This window comes from Littorina saxatilis, linkage group LG16, assembly GCF_037325665.1.
Source record: "Littorina saxatilis isolate snail1 linkage group LG16, US_GU_Lsax_2.0, whole genome shotgun sequence".
NCBI lineage: Eukaryota > Metazoa > Mollusca > Gastropoda > Littorinimorpha > Littorinidae > Littorina > Littorina saxatilis.
In genome coordinates, this window is record NC_090260.1 from 51,543,830 (window position 1) to 51,564,769 (window position 20,940).

The following is a 20,940-nucleotide window of genomic DNA, read 5'->3' on the forward strand; positions in this document are numbered from 1 at the left end:
TGGGTATTTTCGTGTTTCTATAACCCACCGAACTCTGACATGGATTACAGGATCTTTTACGTGCGCACTTGGTCTTGTGCTTGCGTGTACACACGAAGGGGGATAAGCCACTAGCAGGTCTGCACATAAGTTGACCTGGGAGATCGGAAAAATCTCCACACTTAACCCACCAGGCGGCCGCGGCCGGGATTCGAACCCTCGACCTTCCGATTAGGAGGCCGACGTCTTACCACCACGCCACAGCGCCCGTCAAAAGTTAGTTTGATACAACAAACGTTCCTACAACGTAGTTTCAACGTAAACACACAACGTTGGGGTTTGATTGATCGCCAACGTGCCCTCAACGTGAAATCCACAACGAATCCTACGTCAGTCATTACGAATTTTTCACCTGCACGGTTTCGTATCGTTTATCAAAGAAATGTACCTTTGAAAATTACGTAAGGTGAACAGATTTTCAAATACAGGAGATAGATATGTGCGAAACTATCACCGAATAACAAATGACTCAGTCAGACGTTATGAAATTAAGCGCCGATGTACCGCGCAATGTATTTAATTGCTTTGGCGTTCCAAATGCGTCCGGTTACATTTTCTGGCATCATTAATGCATCAACGAGAATTGAAAAGTAATGCTAAAAATATAATTGTGTACGTTTAAAGTTGATCTACTGTGCTCATCAAACCTCTTGTTGTATTTTGTAAATTGGCGAGAGGGGGGCAGAATACATGAACCTAATCTCTGTGATTGTCTATACGTGCGTGCGTGTGTGTATGTGTGTGTGTGTGTGTGTGTGTGTGTGTGTGTGTGTGTGTGTGTGTGATTACACGTGTTAGTGTGTGTGTGTGTGTGTGTGTGTACACGTGTTAGTGTGTGGGTGTGTGTGTGTGTGACATCAGTTTGTGTATGTGTGTGTGTGTGTCATATCAGTTTGTGTATGTGTGTTTGTGGGTGGATGTGTGTGTATGTGTGTGTGTGTGTTTGTGTCCCTCGGCGCGTGACAATATATCTGCCAATAAGTTGAACTAAAACAGGGTTCAAGTGCGAATTACACCTGAAAAAGCAGGAAGGGAGCAGAATACATGTTATGAACTCCGTTATTTATTGTTTGAAATGTTATAACCTGGGAGAAGTCACCCTCGCACCCCGTCCTTAGTTTCTCTTGACCTACCTTTGAAGTATTCTTGAGGACATGACTAGACTACCCGATTGCGCCCATTGCACGGCATAAGAGAGCGCCGTTCCACCCGGCCGATTCCGCTATAGACGTCACGCGTCCAAGGGAGGTGATTTTCGAGCCAGCTGCATTGACTCGGCCAAGAACGCAAACTTTCTTCGATTAAAGGCATTGTAGCATGTCTAAAATCATGGGACTTGTGTTATCAAGCTTTTAAAATCACCAAGTAACTTTTAAGAATAGTTTCAGTTACATGCGAACTCATTCTGCTGAACGGATTTTGAGAGCCAGTACCCAACAGCCTTTAAATGCACCTCTTTCCTTTTTATATTTAGTCAAGTTTTGACTAAATATTTTAACATCGAGGGGGAATCGAAACGAGGGTCGTGGTGTATGTGCGTGCGTGTGTGCGTGTGTGCGTGCGTATGTGTGTGTGTGTGTGTGTGTGTGTAGAGCGATTCAGACTAAACTACTGGACCGATCTTTATGAAATTTGACATGAGAGTTCCTGGGTATGAAATCCCCGAACGTTTTTTTCATTTTTTTTATAAATGTCTTTGATGACGTCATATCCGGCTTTTCGTGAAAGTTGAGGCGGCACTGTCACGCCCTCATTTTTCAACCAAATTGGTTCAAATTTTGGTCAAGTAATCTTCGACGAAGCCCGGGGTTCAGTATTGCATTTCAGCTTGGTGGCTTAAAAATTAATTAATGACTTTGGTCATTAAAAATCGGAAAATTGTAAAAAAAAAAAAATAATTATAAAACGATCCAAATTTACGTTTATCTTATTCTCCATCATTTGCTGATTCCAAAAACATAAATATGTTATATTCGGATTAAAAACAAGCTCTGAAAATTAAATATATAAAAATTATTATCAAAATTAAATTGTCCAAATCAATTTAAAAACACTTTCATCTTATTCCTTGTCGGTTCCTGATTCCAAAAACATATAAATATGATATGTTTGGATTAAAAACACGCTCAGAAAGTTAAAACAAAGAGAGGTACACAAAAGCGTGCTATCCTTCTTAGCGCAACTACTACCCCGCTCTTCTTGTCAATTTCACTGCCTTTGCCATGAGCGGGGGACTGACGATGCTACGAGTATACGGTCTTGCTGAAAAATGGCATTGCGTTCAGTTTCATTCTGTGAGTTCGACAGCTACTTGACTAAATATTGTATTTTCGCCTTACGCGACTTGTTATATTTAGTCAAGTTTTGACTAAATATTTCAACATCGAGGGGGAATCGAAACGAGGGTCGTGGTGTATGTGCGTGTGTGTGCGTGTGTGTGTGTGTGTGTGTGTGTGTGTGTGTGTGTCTGTGTGTGTGTGTAGAGCGATTCAGACTAAACTACTGGACCGATCTTTATGAAATTTGACATGAGAGTTCCTGGGTATAAAATCCCCGAAAGTTTTTTTTCATTTTTGTGATAAATGTCTTTGATGACGTCACATCTGGCTTTTTGTAAAAGTTGAGGCGGCACTGTCACGCCCTCATTTTTCAACCAAATTGGTTGACATTTTGGTCAAGTAATCTTCGACAACGGACGTTGGTATTTCATTTCAGCATGGAGGCTTAAAAGTTAATTGATGACTTTGGTCATTAAAAATCTGAAAATTGTAAAAAAAAATAAAAATGTATAAAACGATCCAAATTTACGTTTATCTTATTTTCCATCATTTGCTGATTCCAAAAACATATAAATATGTTATATTCGGATTAAAAACAAGCTCTGAAAATTAAATATATAAAAATTATTATCAAAATTAAATTGTCCAAATCAATTTAAAAACACTTTCATCTTATTCCTTGTCGGTTCCTGATTCCAAAAACATATAGATATGATATGTTTGGATTAAAAACACGCTCAGAAAGTTAAAACAAAGACAGGTACAGAAAAGCGTGCTATCCTTCTTAGCGCAACTACTACCCCGCTCTTCTTGTCAATTTCACTGCCTTTGCCATGAGCGGTGGACTGACGATGCTACGAGTATACGGTCTTGCTGAAAAATGGCATTGCCTTCAGTTTCATTCTGTGAGTTCGACAGCTACTTGACTAAATATTGTATTTTCGCCTTACGCGACTTGTTTCATGTTCTTTTATGGTTTGCCGATTTTGTTAACATTTTTGCATTCATAATGAAGATTTTATGGTGACTGTACAGAAATGTACGTCCTCTAGTTTCTAACCTTCCAAAAATTGGGGCTGGGGGTCGGGGGAGAGAGAGAGAGAGAGAGAGAGAGAGAGAGAGAGAGAGAGAGAGAGAGAGAGAGAGAGAGAGAGAGAGACAGACAGACAGACAGATAGACAGACAGACAGACAGACAGACAGACAGACAGAGACAGAGAGAGAGAGAGATAGAGAGAGACAGAGAGGGAGACAGAGGGGAGAGAGGGAGACAGAGAGAGTCAGAGAGAGACAACGTCGAAACTTTGTCAATCATTTCGGTTTTTTCACCTGCATTTTTAGTTTCGTAATATTCTATTCAATTAATGTTCGGTCAAACATAGAGGTTCACTAATTGTGTAAGACGAAAAGAGTATAACATAAATGCATATTGTTTCAAGGAATTTGCTGAGTTAAATGGATTTGCGAGTGCGAAACTTTCCCTCCCAAAAAAAGACGCGTTACTAACCGACAGTGTTCTCCGGTGATGGCCACGGTCGACTTTGTGTATCCCAAATTTGGTTTTCAACTTTGATGAACACTTTCAGGACTAAAATATTCATCGTAATCAACTCGAAGGTAAGTTGTTTTCAGTTGTTCCACATGAGACGTTATCACGTATTGTACTCCATGTACACATGCACAGATTACTTGATTGTCGAGACCATGATTGGAAACGGACCGGCCAAAGATGGCGGGTCTTTCCAATAGTCACAATGTCAGCCCTAACTCAGTTCAAGGGATACACATTCTTTTAGACTCAACTTTTGAGTCAGTATAGCGAAACAATGGGTCACAAGCAGTGGAACACAAAGGAAAAACACGTTTCACATAGACGGACGCAACCTTTAGAAAGCTGTTTAATCAGACTAGCTCAGTGCATGAGACTGAAAGCGGGGGCGGCCATTGATATCTCAAGTACTTAATTGGGCATTTTACGATCTTGAGGGAGGACGATGTATCCAGACAAGCTGCTTCAAGTTCAAGTGAATCTGCCCAGCGGACAGTGGTATGAGGAGAATTCAGAACTTGACACATTGGCTCATTACATACTTGACTGTCTTTTGTCGACCTGTTCTGTTACTCACTCAAGTAGGCAGCCGAGATACCCTGCCGGTGTCACGATTTCAATCTTTCGCCTGTGTACATATTTCCCCCTCGACATATACTCAAGACTGAAATGTTGTTTCCTGGTAAAATTAAGAAGTGAAATTATTTAAGGACGAAAAGCATGTCAGTTTCTTGCATGTGAAGAAAATTGGTGGTAAAATTTAATAGATTTCAACCCCAAAATCTAATTCTTCGAAAACGTGTACTGAGTGGTTACGTCCCTTGAGTAAGAAGGAAACATTTTAGGATGAATCAAATTTCTAAGTTAAATAAAACAAATTGGTTGGACAAATTTGACCCCATGAATGTAAGGTACACAAGGTCGCTCATCAGTACTATCGTAGGGTGTTTTTTTGTTCAGTGTAGAGTTTATACTAGTTCAACGAGGCCGAGAAGCGAAATATCAACACGGCGAAAGATGAAAACGTCACACCGGGGGAGAGAGCGAGACAAAGAGGAGCTATCGGGTGGAGAATGGGGAGGTGATTCGGGGAGGGGGGTGGATTAAAGATGAACGTATCAAATTGTTATTTGTAAGGAGGAGAGAGTGAGACAAAGAGGAGCTATCGGGTGGAGAATGGGGGAGGGGATTCGGGAGGGGGGATTATAATATGTGTGTGTGTGTGTGTGGTGTGTGTGTGTGTGTTATTATTTATTTGTCTGTGATTTTTTCAAAGAAGAAAGAGCTGAGTTGTTACCACCTTACTATTGGAAAAAACCTAATGCACTTAAATTTAAAAAGTTGTTTGCTACTAACAAAAAGAAATTGCTAAAGAATATTTTGAACTTTATTAATAGAATCTGTAACAGTTTTTCATAATCTTTTAAATTTTTATTTATTTATTATATTGGCATATATCATGATTGTATTGATTGTATTTATTGTTCAAAATGCCCCCAGGGGTTATGGACAAATAAAAAAACTTGAAACTTAACTTGAAACTTGTGTGTGGGCGGCAGGTTGGGACGGCATTTTATCAACGAACGTACGAAATAACAAAACAAAATAAAGAAAGAACAAACAAACAAAAATTAAAACCTGACACATGCAGGTTTGTGTATAGTCATTCGTTAGACTGATTTTAACCTGTCTTAGACGACTACCCATAGTCTTTTCACATTCACTGATTCAATCAATCAATCAATATGAGGCTTATATCGCGCGTATTCCGTGGGTACAGTTCTAAGCGCAGGGATTTATTTATTTATTTTTGTATTTTTATTTTGTACAATTTATATCGCGCACATATTCAAGGCGCAGGGATTTTTATCTATGCCGTGTGAGATGGAATTTTTTTTACAAAATACATCACGCATTCACATCGGCCAGCAGATCGCAGCCATTTCGGCGCATATCCTACTTTTCACGGCCTATTATTCCAAGTCACACGGGTATTTTGGTGGACATTTTTATCTATGCCAATACAATTTTGCCAGGAAAGACCCTTTTGTCAATCGTGGGATCTTTAACGTGCACACCCCATTCAAGTAATGACACACTCGGACTCTGTGTGTGTGGGTGTGTGTGGGTGTGTGTGCTACCTTGACGGATTTTGATGAACATTGGTTTACATATTCTTGAGAGCATTCGCTTGTGTGGCTGTTCTCCGATATTTGATAGCGTTATTTGATGTCATATTTTCCCGTTTGTAAAAGTTGAGCCCGCACTGTCAGAGAGAAGAACACATGAATATAATATGTAGAAATCGCAAACCCGGCCAGAAGGCAGACACGGACAAAATGTAGGATGCTGATACATGTAAAATATGTGTCTGATGCGAGTATAGGCTTGCTACATGTTTGTTTACAAAAATCGTGAATAATATCTAGCCGAGATGAATCGCAACCTTTGTACCTCTCCCTTTATTTAAGATTTTTTCCCATTCTTCTTCGTGTTAGTTGGACGGTATTCTTTCTTTTTCTTTTTTCTTCCAGCCACAACACAGATAGCGTAATAGCGGCTGTTTTATTCATTCTTCTGTCTCGTTCCCTCATATTCGCATGTGATATTATGTCACTCCTTATGAGATTACACCCCCCAAACTTTGTTGCTAGACCTTTGTTAAGGAGAGAAGAGGCGAGGAAAACTGGTATGAAGTACAAGTCAAAAATCGCACCTTGATCTTACCTGACTCATTTACGGCACTTGGCAGTCTTTTGTCGGGCTTTTGTCGATCGTTTGTTCACTTGGATAATAAAATTACGGACATGCTCCCCCCTCCTCTAAACTTTGCCAAAATGGGTCCTCTTGAGACATCTCGCGTATGAGAACAAAAGAAAACCGAACGGGCAAATCATATGGACAACACATGTTGGATTTCTTATTAGGGTACGCTCACCAGTAAAAAAAAATGCAGCCAATGTTTTCTCGAAAAGTTGTGTTTGTGTGTGTTTGCGCGTGCGCAGGTTTTTTAATGTACTGTTTCGTTGAGAGGATCGTGGGTAGTGTTTTTCCTCTTCATTTTAAAATGTTCATTACAGACATATAAGACAAAATAAAGAAAAAGAGAGAAACATACAGCAAAAAACAAGTCGCGTAAGGCGAAAATACAACATTTAGTCAAGCTGTCGAACTCACAGAATGTCCATAGAGGGGGAATCGAGACGAGGGTCGTGATGTGTGTGTGTGTCTGTGTGTGTCTGTGTGTGTCTGTGCGTGTGTGTGCGTGTGTGTGTGTAGAGCGATTCAGACTAAACTGCTGGACCGATCTTTATGAAATTTTACATGAGAGTTCCTGGGAATGATATCCCCGGACATTTTTTTTCCTTTTTTCAATTAATACCTTTGATGACGTTATATCCGGCTTTTTGTAAAAGTTGAGGCGGCACTGTCACACCCTCATTTTTCAATCAAATTGATTGAAATTTTGGCCACGCAATCTTCGACAAAGGCCGGACTTCGGTATTGTATTTCAGCTTGGTGGCTTAAAAACTAATGAGTGAGTTTGGTCGTTAAAAATCGGAAACTTGTAATTAAAATTATTTTTTTGATCAAACGTTCCAAAAACAATTCCATCTTATTCTGCGTCATTATCTGATTCAAAAAGCATATAAATATGTTATATTTGGATTAAAAACAAGCTCTGAAAATTAAAAATATAAAAATTATTATCAAAATCAAATTTCCGAAATCGATTTAAAAACAATTTCGTCTTATTCCTTGTCGGTTCCTGATTCAAAAAAACATATAGATATGATATGTTTGGATTAAAAACACGCTCACAAAGTTAAAACGAAAAATATAATATATGTATTCTTAAACGGATTTTTGTTTTGATGTACATTTTTCATTCAATTTTCTTTTCATGTTTGCTTGCTCTTCATTTAAACTGTACAATAGCCGCCATTTATATGTATTTTTCTAGAAAACTGTAAACACCACTTTTAGCATTATGCTTGTGTTGTTTACTCTATATGCGTTTTTTATTTGTAAATAATGCACAAACGTTGAATAAAACAGTTTAAACCAAACGAAGAGAGGTACAGAAAAGCGTGCTATGCAGCACAGCGAAACCACTATTTTTCAATCAAATTGATCGTTAATTTCACCGCCCTTAGTACGAGCGGCGGACTACGGTCATTGGGAAAAAATGCAGTGCGTTCAGTTTCATTCTGTGAGCTCCACAGCTTGACTAAATGTAGTAATTTCGCCTTACGCGACTTGTTCTTTTTCTCACACACTTTGGACACGTGCGAGTACCAGCAATAGAAAATTAACAAAACACCTCTTAGGTGACGTTTTCAGCGTGCATTCCCTTGAATTGACTAAATGGTTAATCATGCTTCCGTGATCTTGGGAGTTGTGGGGTTTTTCTGTGACATTCACAAACATACAAATGACAGAGTCCGACTAAAGGCTTACTGGAATTTACTGTTGAGTAATAAGTGTGTCCTCTTAGGACCATGCCAGTGCATGGGGGATATCTTGGATACAGGGCGGACAGGCTTGCAAGCAATATATAACTCTGACTGTTGACCGTCGTTGTAATTTCCCACTTTGTAGTTGTCAAGGTATTTTAACATGTGGGCTTTATATTTTATAAGCTTGAAAAAGAGCATTGTTAGTAATAACGCGCGCTATTTTTAGTTAAAAAAGGGATCAACTTGGAATGTGCACCCGACATTCCAATTTGTTTTCTCCTTTCTAATAATGGGTGAATTTGTTTTATTATAACTGAATTGCTTACAACCGAAATACCTACATGCCGAAATAACTGAAATAAAAAAAAATAAACAAATAGACGAATAGGGAAATGATACATAAATAAGTTCATAAATGAATGAGTTAATAAATGCGTTATGGCGAAATTTAGATAACAAATTAGGAACTTTAACATTAATTTCAAATTAACTAACCAAATAACAAAATCAATAGGTAAAGTGTTGTATGGGGACATGTAACAAAATGAGGAACTTGAAAACCACCATGTAGGTGTCCGACATTTACTGGTGTCTTGTTTGCAATGATTTCAATTTGGTTCCAACATTTTGTTGTCGTCGTCGTCGCTCTTGCTGTCTTTGTTGTAGTTGTTGTTATTTGGGGGTTAAACGGGAAAAGGGGCAGAAATATGTAATTGGACTATTGAACGATCGTTTTCACACTAGGTGTCGGACTTCAAGTACAACGCGGGGTAAAAGTACTTAATGGAAATCCTTGAGCTATGAGTTTAATAGATAATCGTTATTTTGAGCAATTTCCATGTCTGAACATCCCACGGATATCCGCGTTCCACCCATCATTTCCTTTTACACGACAAAGTCGTGTCGTAACAATTCCCTTCCACCCTCCCCCTACCCCTCCCTATACACTTGATAGTCCTCAACTTCGACCTACGGCGATAGGGGGATAATTGAGACAGCACTCTAAGTAGCTTTCCAGGTTACTGAAAGACTTTGATTTTGATCACAAGTTTTGGAAACTGTGAGCCCTTTTATCCTCAGGGAGACAGACTGTGTACAACGTGGGATTTAGAGCGGGTCAAAGTTGAATCAAACTTGCCACATTCATTTCTTGCCTCATGATTAGCATATGCATCGTTCACTGCTTACTGTTGTTGTTGTTTAGAAATCAGTGCGCGCGCAAGTTTGTATGTGTGTGTTCGTGCGTGAGTGTGTGAGTGTGAGTGTGTGTGTGTGTGTGTGTGTGTGGTGTCGGTGTGTGTGCATGGTGTCAGTGTGTGTGTGGTGTGCCAGTGTGTTTGTTTGAGTTCGTGCCTGTGTGTGTGTGTGTGTGTGTGTGTGTGTGTGTGTGTGTGTGTGTGTATGTGTGTGTGTGTGTGTGTTATAGTGTCAGTTATATTTTCTTTTGTCCCGAATCCTTGCTTTCCAGAAACCTGTGATGTCATTCTTCCTTGAACATTTCTTCCAAAACTTGGTTGTCCAACTTTTGTCCGAGAGATGAGGTCGGAACGGTGGTATGAGAAGAATTCAGAACTTGACACCTTGGTGTCATCTGACTGATTCGCTAATTACACACTTGACTGTCTTTTGTCGACCTGGATCATAAAATTGCCGACCATGTTGATTTACCCACCCCCTTGTGAACTTGAGTCTACTTGAGACATCAGCGTAGCCAACACACACCAAACCCAAAGTCGGACCGTAACAAGTTTTCATTATTTTATGTCTGCCACCCCACTCCCTCTCCCTTTTAACCCCCTCCGCCCCCACCGCTTACCCCTTCTCAGTTCACAGTTAATTGTCTGCAGCCTCAACCCCCAGTGGGTAATAAATCACTCGACTATCGTCGCCTGCTTCTGATGACCGCTCTAAATAATTTGTCAGATAGCAGTGTGCAAAAGACACCGTTGAGTGTACATGTATTACCTTTCCTATATGCTTAGGACACGTGCCTTTTCAAGTCATTGTCAATTACAAAATGTAGGTCTTACAACACAGCCACTGATTTTCAGGTGACGGTATCAATGCCGGGTCCCTGCTCTGCGAAAAAAAAAGTGTTTGCATTAATCGGAAGAAACACTGAATAAGCGTAATTTATGCAGAGGTATGATGTTCTTAAGTTGTGAGATTTTTTAATGATCACGATGCCTTCAGTGCTTACTAAATTCTTTGATTAGATTGATTTTTTTAATGAAGTTAGAATTCTGCTGCTCTGATTAGTGAAATATTCAAAAATGCTATCATGCTATTTTGGCACCGTCATGGCTTTGTAGACTTATAATATATCTGCGTAATTGATTTCAACTCTTAGAAATCAAAAGTATAACAAATTGTATTGTGTCTCCTCTTGTCGTTAAATAATCACAACAACTGTAAAACAAATTTGCTTTGATAAAGCTCCCGTTTTTCTCTCAGAATTTTGCTCATTTTTGTTTTGTTTACATGCCCCAGACACAAAAACTACAAAACGATTCATAAAAATTCCGTTCCATGCATTCCGTCTCCTCTCAATCTAAGATCCCCCTCCCCCCCCCCCCCCCCATAGATCCTCCCCCCACAGTTTGTACAGGAGCGGGGCATTTAGGAGCCTTTGCAATTTTATGACCCGTCTGAAAGAAGTGATTGACTGGACACTGTCAAGTGCTCTTAAAGAAGCGATCAGATACGTGAGAATCACAGTGTGAAATTTGACAAGAGGTTGACGGAAGTCTGGCAACCAGATGTTAAAGGGAAAAAATAACTCACTGAAAAAGTGAGATCGCACGTGTCGGACAGATGAAGGTTGGAAAAAAAGGAACCTTCTTGGCATGGATAACACTGGAAATATAACGTGGAAAACTTGTAATTATAGGTGCTGGACTTTCAAATTCAACTTGATCGCACATGTCGCCCTTAATTGTCTCTCTCACTGCTTTCTTATTACCCTTGCAAGTTGAAACCACCCATCCCTCTCTTGCTTGATGGCAACTTTAAAGTTCTCCTTTTTCCCAACCGTTTTGTCCCAGCATATAACCACTTCATGTCCCTAATTGGCACTAGTTTCTGTGAGGACGGTAAGCTTAGGTTAACCAACCAACCAACCGTTTTGATACTACCCATGTATCATGTATGTTTCTGAACATTTTGTTTTTATTTGGTATTGCTTCATTTTGCTTTTTTTCATTTACAATGTATAATCTGTGAAAAAAAAGGCCAAAACCAAATAACTTTTAGTTTCCGATGACAAGGTGTAGTGTATTTAACAAACAAAGTTTGATTGTAATGATTGCTTCCATTTTCTGTGCACCTCCCACCTCTACAACATGCATACACTTGATAGTCTTCAACTTCGACCTACGGCGATCGGTGGATAATTGAGACAGTACTAGCTCCGAGGAGCTTTCCAGGTTACCGAAAGACTTTGATTTTGATAACAATGTTGAAAAGGCTGTGAGCCCTTTTATCCTCAAGGAGAGAGACGGACACCGGCCCCTATAATGGGCTTTAATTGGAGCGTGTCAAAGTTCATTGCATCCTGATCAGCATATGAAACGTTTATCGCTTATTGTAGTTGTGTATAACTCATAGTAGTGGGAATAAGGTGACGCGCTAGTGTGAGTTTGTGTGTGAGTGTGTGTACTGTGTGTGTGTGAGTGTGTGTGATTCGTATATATATATATATATAGCAGTAACGGATGTTATTTGTGTTTGGACAATTACAAACATTTAATTCTTGTACACAGATTAAAGACAGTTTCACTTCCAGGTCAAATGTCTTAATGATGCAAATACAAATAAAATACCCTCAAACTGTTCTGAAACGATCAATTTTCGTTTGAAATACTTCATTTCTTATGTAAGGAATACACACTGGCACACAGTCTTTTGTTGTCTTGGCTTGCGGCCTAAATCTGACACAACAAGGCTCGAAGAAGGGACATAATGCTTTATTTCATATATTAAAAAGAAATACATGTAGTGTCAACACTCAGTTGGCAGTAGGCCAGAGACATAGTAGGCAGTGGAAAGTTACTAAAAAGTGACCTAAGTTGAAAAGATGTGTATTTCTACTCCAGACATTATAGAGGCTCTGGTGTCACTAATATCAATGTGCTGTCTTTGCTTTGTTTAGCGACCAGCATCAAAGAGGCGCATCGAGGACTGCCTGGGAGAAGAGGACCACCAGGACAAAGAATGAAATCGATTGAATATGCTGTGCTGTTGCCCTGCTAAGCTGCGTGCATTTTTAATTTCTCCGCAACATAATATGCATGTTTTTGTTATGAAATAAAATTGTTGATCGTATCTTGAGTTTATGGTGTTACATGTAATAGTCCTTATGATCTGTGACTGAGTGGGAAAGTTGGTGTGTGTGCGTGGATACATTTACCAAAACCTACATTCACTCTCAACGTTGCATTCACGTCGAAATCAAACCAAACCACAACCACAACCAAAAATTCACGTTGTGTCGACGTGTAATTCACGTAAATTTTATCAGGAAAAATGCACCAAAACACAACTTTTACGTTGTGTCAACGTAGAATTCACGTAATTTTTGAGCTAAATTTTGACCTAAAATTTACGTTCCATTCACGTGGACATTACGTAAAAATGCAACGCAATTTCAACCAAACCACAACCACAACCAAAAATTCACGTTGTGACAACGTAAAATTCACGTAATGTTTTTACGAACAATCCACCTCCACCAATAATTCACGTTGCATTCACGTTGGTGTCACGTAAAATGCAACGTTGTTTTCCAACGTTATTCCCACGTGATTTCGTCCATACAAATCTACGTAAAATAACGTTGAAACGCAACGTAAACCCAACGTAACCCAACGTGAATATAACGTGAATACAACGTAAAATTGTTTGCTGGGTAGGCTTTTTCTCTTTTTTTCACTTTTGGCAGCGTTCACTCTAAATGTGCTGCCTAAAACGGACTCGTTTCTGTTCACAGCCAAAGCTTTCACACAAAAATTGCTATGACAGCTAAGGCCGCATTTGTTACATTTTAGCAGTGTTGACCCCAAGTTTCTACTTCAAACAAAAAATCAATAGCAAAATCTCAAAGTATGTGCGAGTCCCCTAAAATATGGACCACCTTCAACAAATCGAAGAAAAAGAAGCTAAAGGCTTTTTTCATTAATTCATTAAGAAGCTTGCTGGAAATAACCTATTACTAGCCCTCGAGATCAGTTTAAAAAAAAAAATAACAAAAAGTCTTCTTTTCGTGCAAGTTGATAATTTTACTTATTTTCACTCTGTTTTTGATAAGCTTCTTTAGTTTCCTGGTGTTCTTCAAATAATGCTCTCATCAACCCGAAACAGATCAATCTAAAGCATATTTGAATTAGTCTGACTTGTACACTAAGTTGTATCATGCTATTTTGAAGTATAGGGGGCTTTTTTTTTTACAGTGATTCGTGAAGGCCGCTTCACTGGTCCATATTAGGCGCCCAGGCTCCTAATATGTACCATTTGTGATTTTGTATGTATTTAATTTTTGCTGAATGTCTATCAAAGCTATTTCACTCTAATTAGGCCTAACGGCCAACCTAAGAGAGAAGGACTACCAAACACAAAATAAAACTTCTTCGCAAGAAAACAAGCTAGTTATCAGCATGAAACAAAAAGTGGTCCATATTAGGAGCCCTTCCTAACTGTCTGTGTCTGCGTCGAAGATGTTACCGTGAATGTGTTTTTAAAAGACATTAATTTTGTCAGGGCGGCATTCAAACCACACGCACCAGACACGAACCGACGAACAAAATACTTCTGACAACAACTTAAATGTAAAATCAACAAGAGTACTGTAGCAGGGACCTGTATTAATATAGGTCTATGAGTGTAGTAAGATTCCAAATTGTATTCAGACCAAAACAACAATCATAAAACATACATGGGATTTTTCATATATATATGTGTGTGTTTGTGTGTTTTTGTGTGTGTGTGTGTGTGTGTGTGTGTGTGTGTGTGTGTGTGTGTGTGTGTGTGTGTGTGTGTGTGTGTGTGATGATAACTAGTTTTAACGTCCTCTTAGAACTGCAACTGGCTTTAGGACAGGTAGAGTTAATATGCTTTATGTGGGGACAAGACACTGAACAAACATGCAACCAGAGAACACATTATGGTCGGGTTATAATCATATCTGGAAGTCTGTTGCGATGTTTCAAAATGGGGATGGAAGTGAAGATTGTGTACGCGGAATATGGTTGGACTGGAGCGGTTTTGTAGGCTTATTTTTTTTAATTTTTTTTTATGTGGAATATTGTTATATTTGTGGCTGAATAGGTAAGTAAATACATAACTGGAAAAATAATACAATGAAGAAGAAAAAGCTCGGCGTGAGAGAGTATTGAGGGGTGGGAAGGAGGAACAGAGATCAGGGTTTTTAAAACAGATATCCTATTTCAGCCTTATATATTGAGAGACACAGGGTGTATGCTAGCTTCCATTGAAGCGTGCAATGTTTATCTAAAAAAAACAACTCATGGGGTTTCAGTTTGTGTTCGTTGACAAGGGTGTGTAGCACAGGAGCTCCTGTGGTGTGTAGGTTGCGGAAGTCTTGTTGGAGTGATTGGCAGCGGTCAAAGAGGTGTAAAAAAGATATAAACTTTTCACATTCACAGAGACGGGGAAAGCACTTGTGAGCGCATCCATCCGTGCGATTGCTGCGACGTAATTTAAAGGAGGGAGGTGGGGAGTGAAGGCCTGTTTTGTTTTGTTTGTCGGGGCAGAATAAGCCAACCATGAGCATTGCCTTCTATTTTTAATTCTGTTTCCCAGTGACGCCAGATAACTTTGGCCATTTTGTGTTTTGCTCCCGTCTTAGTTAATTTTATGTCATGAAATGCTGCTTGATCTGTAACAGCCTCTTTTGCTTCTCTGTCAGCCATATCACTGCCTCTGATCCATGTGTGAATGATTGATTGATTTGTTTTTTGGGAGATCAAAGATGAGTTAGAGTGCAGCCATTTCGGCTCTTTAGTTTTAGATTCGATTTGTGTGTGTGTGTGTGTGTGTGTGTGTGTGTGTGTGTGTGTGTGTGTGTGTGTGTGTGTGTGTGTGTGTGTGTGTGTGTGTGTGTGTGTGTGTGTGTGTAGAAGCAGGAAAATATAGCACAATAATAGCAAACTAAAGAAGGGGAAGGAAAACGAAAAGGAGGGTAAAAACCACGCGCTTCTTTACTCAAACTTCATAAAACCGACTGCAAAACTAACACCGGCTATTCTCCTTTCTCAATCATTATCAAAATCGATCCTAAAACAAAACAAGTCGCGTATGGCGAAAATACAACATTTAGTCAAGCTGTCGAACTCACAGAATGAAACTGAACGCAATGCAATTTTTCAGCAAGACCGTATATTCGTAGCATCGTACGTCGTCAGTCCACCGCTCGTGGCAAAGGCAGTGGAATTGACAAGAAGAGCGGGGTAGTAGTTGCGCTAAGAAGGATAGCACGCTTTTCTGCACCTCTCTTCGTTTTAACTTTCTGAGCGTGTTTTTAATTCACACATATCATATCTCTATGTTTTTGGAATCAGGAACCGACAAGGAATAAGATGAAAGATGATTTAAAAAATGTAATTTTGATCATAATTTTTATATTTTTAATTTTCAGAGCTTGTTTTTAATCCAAATATAACATATTTATATATGTTTTTTTTAATCAGACAATGATGAAGAATAAGATGAACGTAAATTTGGATCGTTTTATAAAACAATTATTTTTTTTACAATTTTCAGATTTTTAATGGCCAAAGTCATTAATTAATTTTCAAGCCACCAAGCTGAAATGCAATACCGAAGGCCGGCCTTTGTCAAAGATTGCTTGACAAAAATGTCATTTAATTTGATTGAAAAATGAGGGTGTGACAGTGCCGCCTCAACTTTTACAAAAAGCCGGATATGACGTCATCAAAGGTATTTATCGAAAAAAACAAAACGTCCGGGGATATCATACCCAGGAACTCTCATGTAAAATTTCATAAAGATCGGTTCAGTAGTTTGGTCTGAATCGCTCTACACACACACATGCACACGCACACAGCAACAACTTGCTGAATTTGTATACAACTGCATGATTATACGCAATAATGACATAACTACAGATACATAACAATGTTGTAATCACTGCTCCATGGACGATATTTCTTCTTGTCTTTACAAATATCCACTTCGTGTCTGATAAACCCTTTACTGTGTTTTTATGACAATTAAATGAGTTCTGAGTTCTGAGTTCTGAGTTCACACACACACACACACACACACCACGACACTCGTCTCGATTCCCCCTCTATGTTAAAACATTTAGTCAAAACTTGACTAAATGTAAAGAGACAGTATGTATTGCATCTAAACACGAGCTAAGTAAAACATTATCAGAAAAGGTAGAGCAAGAGAAATCCCAAAACTCAAATTCGAGTCACTGCAGTTCGTACTGTACAAGTTGAGAAAGTTGCAAGTCCAGTCAGTAGCCACCATCTCGGACGGATGTTTCGGGGAGGGGGGGGGGGGGGGGAGTAGAACAAAGACCTATCTGTGGTCCGTTGCCGCTTCGAATTCCTTACAGGTCCCACACACATGGGAAAACGATTAACTCGGCCAGTACCCCAGCAAAAGTGGAAAGGAATATAGAAGAAAACTAAAATCTGACCGCGCTAAATAGTCAGCTGAGAATGACCTACTTTCTCTGCTCAACGCACGGGCAATGCAGTCTCTCGTGTACACTGTACTGTGACAAGGCTCATAATTATAGAGAAAATAAGAGATACCCCCAAAAATGTTTGTGCACTGCACTTTTTTTCACATTTATAAACTGATGATCAGTGTGTGTGTGTTCAGTTGTGTGTGCGTGTGTGTGTGTCAGTTCAAGGGGTGTGTATGTGTGTCACTGTGTGCCCGTGTGTGTGTGTGTGTGTGTGTGTGTGACGGTCAGTCAGTGTCAGTCACAGTGTGTGTGTGTGTGTGTGTGTGTGTGCATGTGTGTGTGCCGTGTGCAGTGACAGTGTGAATGTGTGTGACGGTGTGTGTGTGTATGATGTATGTGCAGTGTGTGTGTGTGTGTGTGTGTGTGTGTGTGTGTGTGTGTGTGTGTGTGTGTGTGTGACCGTGCTGAGAGAGAAACTAGAGAACAAGAACAAGAACAAGAACAATTCTTTATTTTACGAGGGTAATAGAGTAAGCAGTGATCTGCTTTTTTACATCTGGCCCTCGCCCTAAAGAGGGACTAGTCTAAAATTGCTAAAGAATAAGCAAGTAAAGAAAACAAACTACTGCTACATGATTATAATAGAAATGAAAGTAAGAACATATCATCAATTTACATACAATACATTGCTTAAATGAAAAATGCAGAGAGAGGGAGCCGATAATCGTCTGATTCTGCAGGTTCGGCACCAGGCTGATGAAAACGCAGAATAATCCATCAAAACAACACTCTAACATCAAGTTTTAGAAACCAGAAAAACTTATCGTAACTCCACAGGTTTCGTGGTGTTTTGCGCACTGCTGAAACGCGTTTAACACGACGTGAATCGCCGTGCGTTAATGTAGCGAAAACGTCCAAAACGCAGACACCAAAACTCGATGTTTTACTGTGTTTTGCACCGCGCTAAAATCCCAGGGATTTTATTGCGTGACGGCAGTTTTTCTAACTTGATGTGAATCGCACAGGTATAATGCCACAAAATTCAGTTGATTAACTTCATGTTTCATGTTATATGCCACGTTATAGTGCCAAAACGTGACTTTTCGCCCAGTGAGTTATGTTGTTATTCTGCTGTGGCGGTAAAGGCAGATAGTGTGTGTTCTGTTCATGTTTTGGTATCGCTTAGTAAATGTTCTTTCTTCGAATGGGACAAGCAGACGAACTTTTGCACCCGTGTTCCAACGTTAAAAACTGTATGAAGTTCAGTTTTCTGGGGCAAAATAGTGTATGAAACCGCTGTATGTTCTTTAAATTGATGAGATGTGTGCATTTGGTTGCGTGTGATATGTTTATAAAATGAAATATTGTCGAAAACTAACCGTCGGATTGCAGTCTTTTGTCCAAGCACAGGCGGAAGGTATCGTTCACTGGACCACTACTTTCATAGAAAGACTACAAGGTTTGACACTCAGCTTCGAGTCGTCTGTGTTCTTGGAGTCGCTTCATGCGGACAATTTTTGTGTTCAAGACGGTTTGCCTCTTCCTACAGTCTGTGTTAGGTCAAATAAATACCGTTGAATGATTATTTTAACCGTATGTACCTTTAATTTTCAGCTGCCGTCCGCTCCTGGTTGTTTTTAACCATCATTTGGACGAATGTTCGTTTGCGAACCGCAATCCTGTAGCTGGTAAGAAATCATGCATCCCGCACCGAATATGCACACCAGTGCTCATTGGTCTAAAACATATGTAAATATTGCAGCAAAGGGAAGCTACCCACGGGAGTTTCACTTTAGGTTTTTGGCGAAGAGCCGTTTGCCGAATAAAAATGAAGAAAACGTCCGGTTATTAGCCAATGATCGCATCGGACTACTATCTCCTCGGACATACGACGATCATCATTCGCACAGGATCTAAGTGGTATGCCGTTGACAGACACGTTTGGTCGCACAAAATACGGTTTAAAAACATGCAGCGGACAGGCAGCTAAATATACAAGGTACAGATAGTTAGAACATTCATTTATCACGGCATTTGTACAGTTGCAAAGGTTCTTGACATTGGGAATTATTTTGTGCATAATTTTTTTCTCAAGTTAGTGGAGCACGACTCGAAGCTGAGTGTCATACCTTGCAGTCTTTCTATGGAAGTAGTGGTCCAGTGAACGATACCTTCCGCCTGTGGTCCAAGCAACTCAGTTCAGAAAATTTGGAAGGGGAAATACTCTTGTCGCTAGAACTACAAGGGTCAAGTCCCAAGAAATATATCTCTGTATTCCAATCTTATCACTCTGCTCCTGTTTTTGTTTTTCTTCCACATACATTTCCGCTTCTTTTTTGACGGGTTTCTGGACAGCAAACACTAAAACAAATTCTCTTCATCACAAAAGCGATCTTTGGAATTAAATGACGTAGTCCGGAAGAGTTCATGCATCAACATACGTCACGTATTCGACGTCATAACTTCGCATACCTTATGGTCTCGGTATTTTGTTGGCCTTCATATTCTAAACAACGAAGTGACTGTGGTAAGATGAACAAAGTTAAAAAAACAAAGGAATACTGTACTCACCAATACAAGAACGGGACAAGACGGTACGAATTTTCGCTTATGGAAGCTTCATCAGGAAAAACAAGAACACAAAAGACAACAAAAAGCAGACGCAACACGGAACGAACAAGGTTTGAAAGAAAATGGAGGGGAAACACGCAAAAAAGGGGAGGAACGCCTTCATATTTCCTACTTGTAAAATGACCCTCAAAGCTAACCGTGACTAGTTAAGGTTGTATCAATGCGCCTCGCCAGCAGGTTGTTAATGGCTTTTTTAGCGAGTGTTAATAGACAATTAATGACCGGTAATTTTTGATGAGTTGAGGCATTCTGACCAATCACAGGATCTGTTTCATTAAAACGCCAACTTGATTGAAATACAATTACACATTAACATGCTTCCATTTGAAACTTCGAGGTCGTCATGGTGGATTTGACGCCCGACGAAAGGTAATTGAAGCCCGACGAAAGGTAATTGAAGCCCGACCAAAGGTAATTGTAGCCCGACCAAAGGTAATTGAAACCCGACCAAAGGTAACTGAAGCCCGACCAAAGGTAATTGAAGCCCGACGGAGCAAAGCGACGGAGTGCTGCAATTAGACTTTTGGAGGGCGTCAATCCACGATGAAGACCGAGAAGTTTCAAATGGAAGCATGTTAATGTTATTGTAATTCAATCTGACGACGATCTCTTTCCTGCTTTCATGCGATGGTAAACAGACAGAATTGGTTCTGTTCTGTTCACACACTACTTTCAGTCCACCTACCTGCAAGGGTCAAGTCCCAAGAAATATGTCTCTGTATTCCTATTTTATCATTCTGCTCCTGTTTTGTTTTCTTTCACATACATTGTTCCTTCTTTTTTGACGGGTTTCTGGACAGCAAACTCTAAAACAAATTCTTTTTATCACAAAAGCGATCTTTGGAATTGACTGACGTAGTCCGGAAGAATTCATGCATCAACTTACGTCACGTATTCGACGTCATAACTTTGCATACCTTATGGTCTCGGTATTTCGTTGGCCTTCATATTTTCTACTTGTAAAATGACCCTCTAAGCTAACCGAGACTAGTTGAGGTTGTATCAATGCGCCTCGCCAGCAGGTGGTTAATGGCTTTTTTTTAGCAAGTGGTTATCGACAATTGTAATTCAATCAAGTTTGCGTTTTAATGAAACAGATCCTGTGATTGGTCAGAATGCCCCAACTCATTAAAAATTACCGGTGACTAATTGTCGATCGCCACTCACTAAAAAATCCATTAACAACTTGCTGGCGAGGCGCATTGATGCTGCCTGACTAGTCTCGGTTAGCTTTGAGGGTCATTTAAAAGTAGGAAATATGAAGGCCAACGAAATACCGAGACCATAAGGTATGCGAAGTTTA

The 20,940-nt window shown here is 39.7% G+C and overlaps 2 protein-coding genes and 1 long non-coding RNA gene across 5 annotated transcripts in view; 2 read left to right on the plus strand and 1 right to left on the minus strand.

Annotated features, from left to right (window-relative positions):
* The window catches only part of LOC138951188 (uncharacterized), a 433,764-nt gene that overhangs the window by 378,411 nt on the left and 34,413 nt on the right, over nucleotides 1-20,940 (minus strand). The gene's annotated exons all lie outside the window — the stretch shown is intronic.
* The window catches only part of LOC138951186 (uncharacterized), a 71,781-nt gene that overhangs the window by 21,325 nt on the left and 29,516 nt on the right, over nucleotides 1-20,940 (plus strand). The gene's annotated exons all lie outside the window — the stretch shown is intronic.
* LOC138951185 (uncharacterized) lies at nucleotides 2,785-12,649 on the plus strand. Its single transcript, XR_011451041.1, has 2 exons — nucleotides 2,785-3,934; nucleotides 12,477-12,649. It is a non-coding gene; the product is annotated as an uncharacterized lncRNA (long non-coding RNA).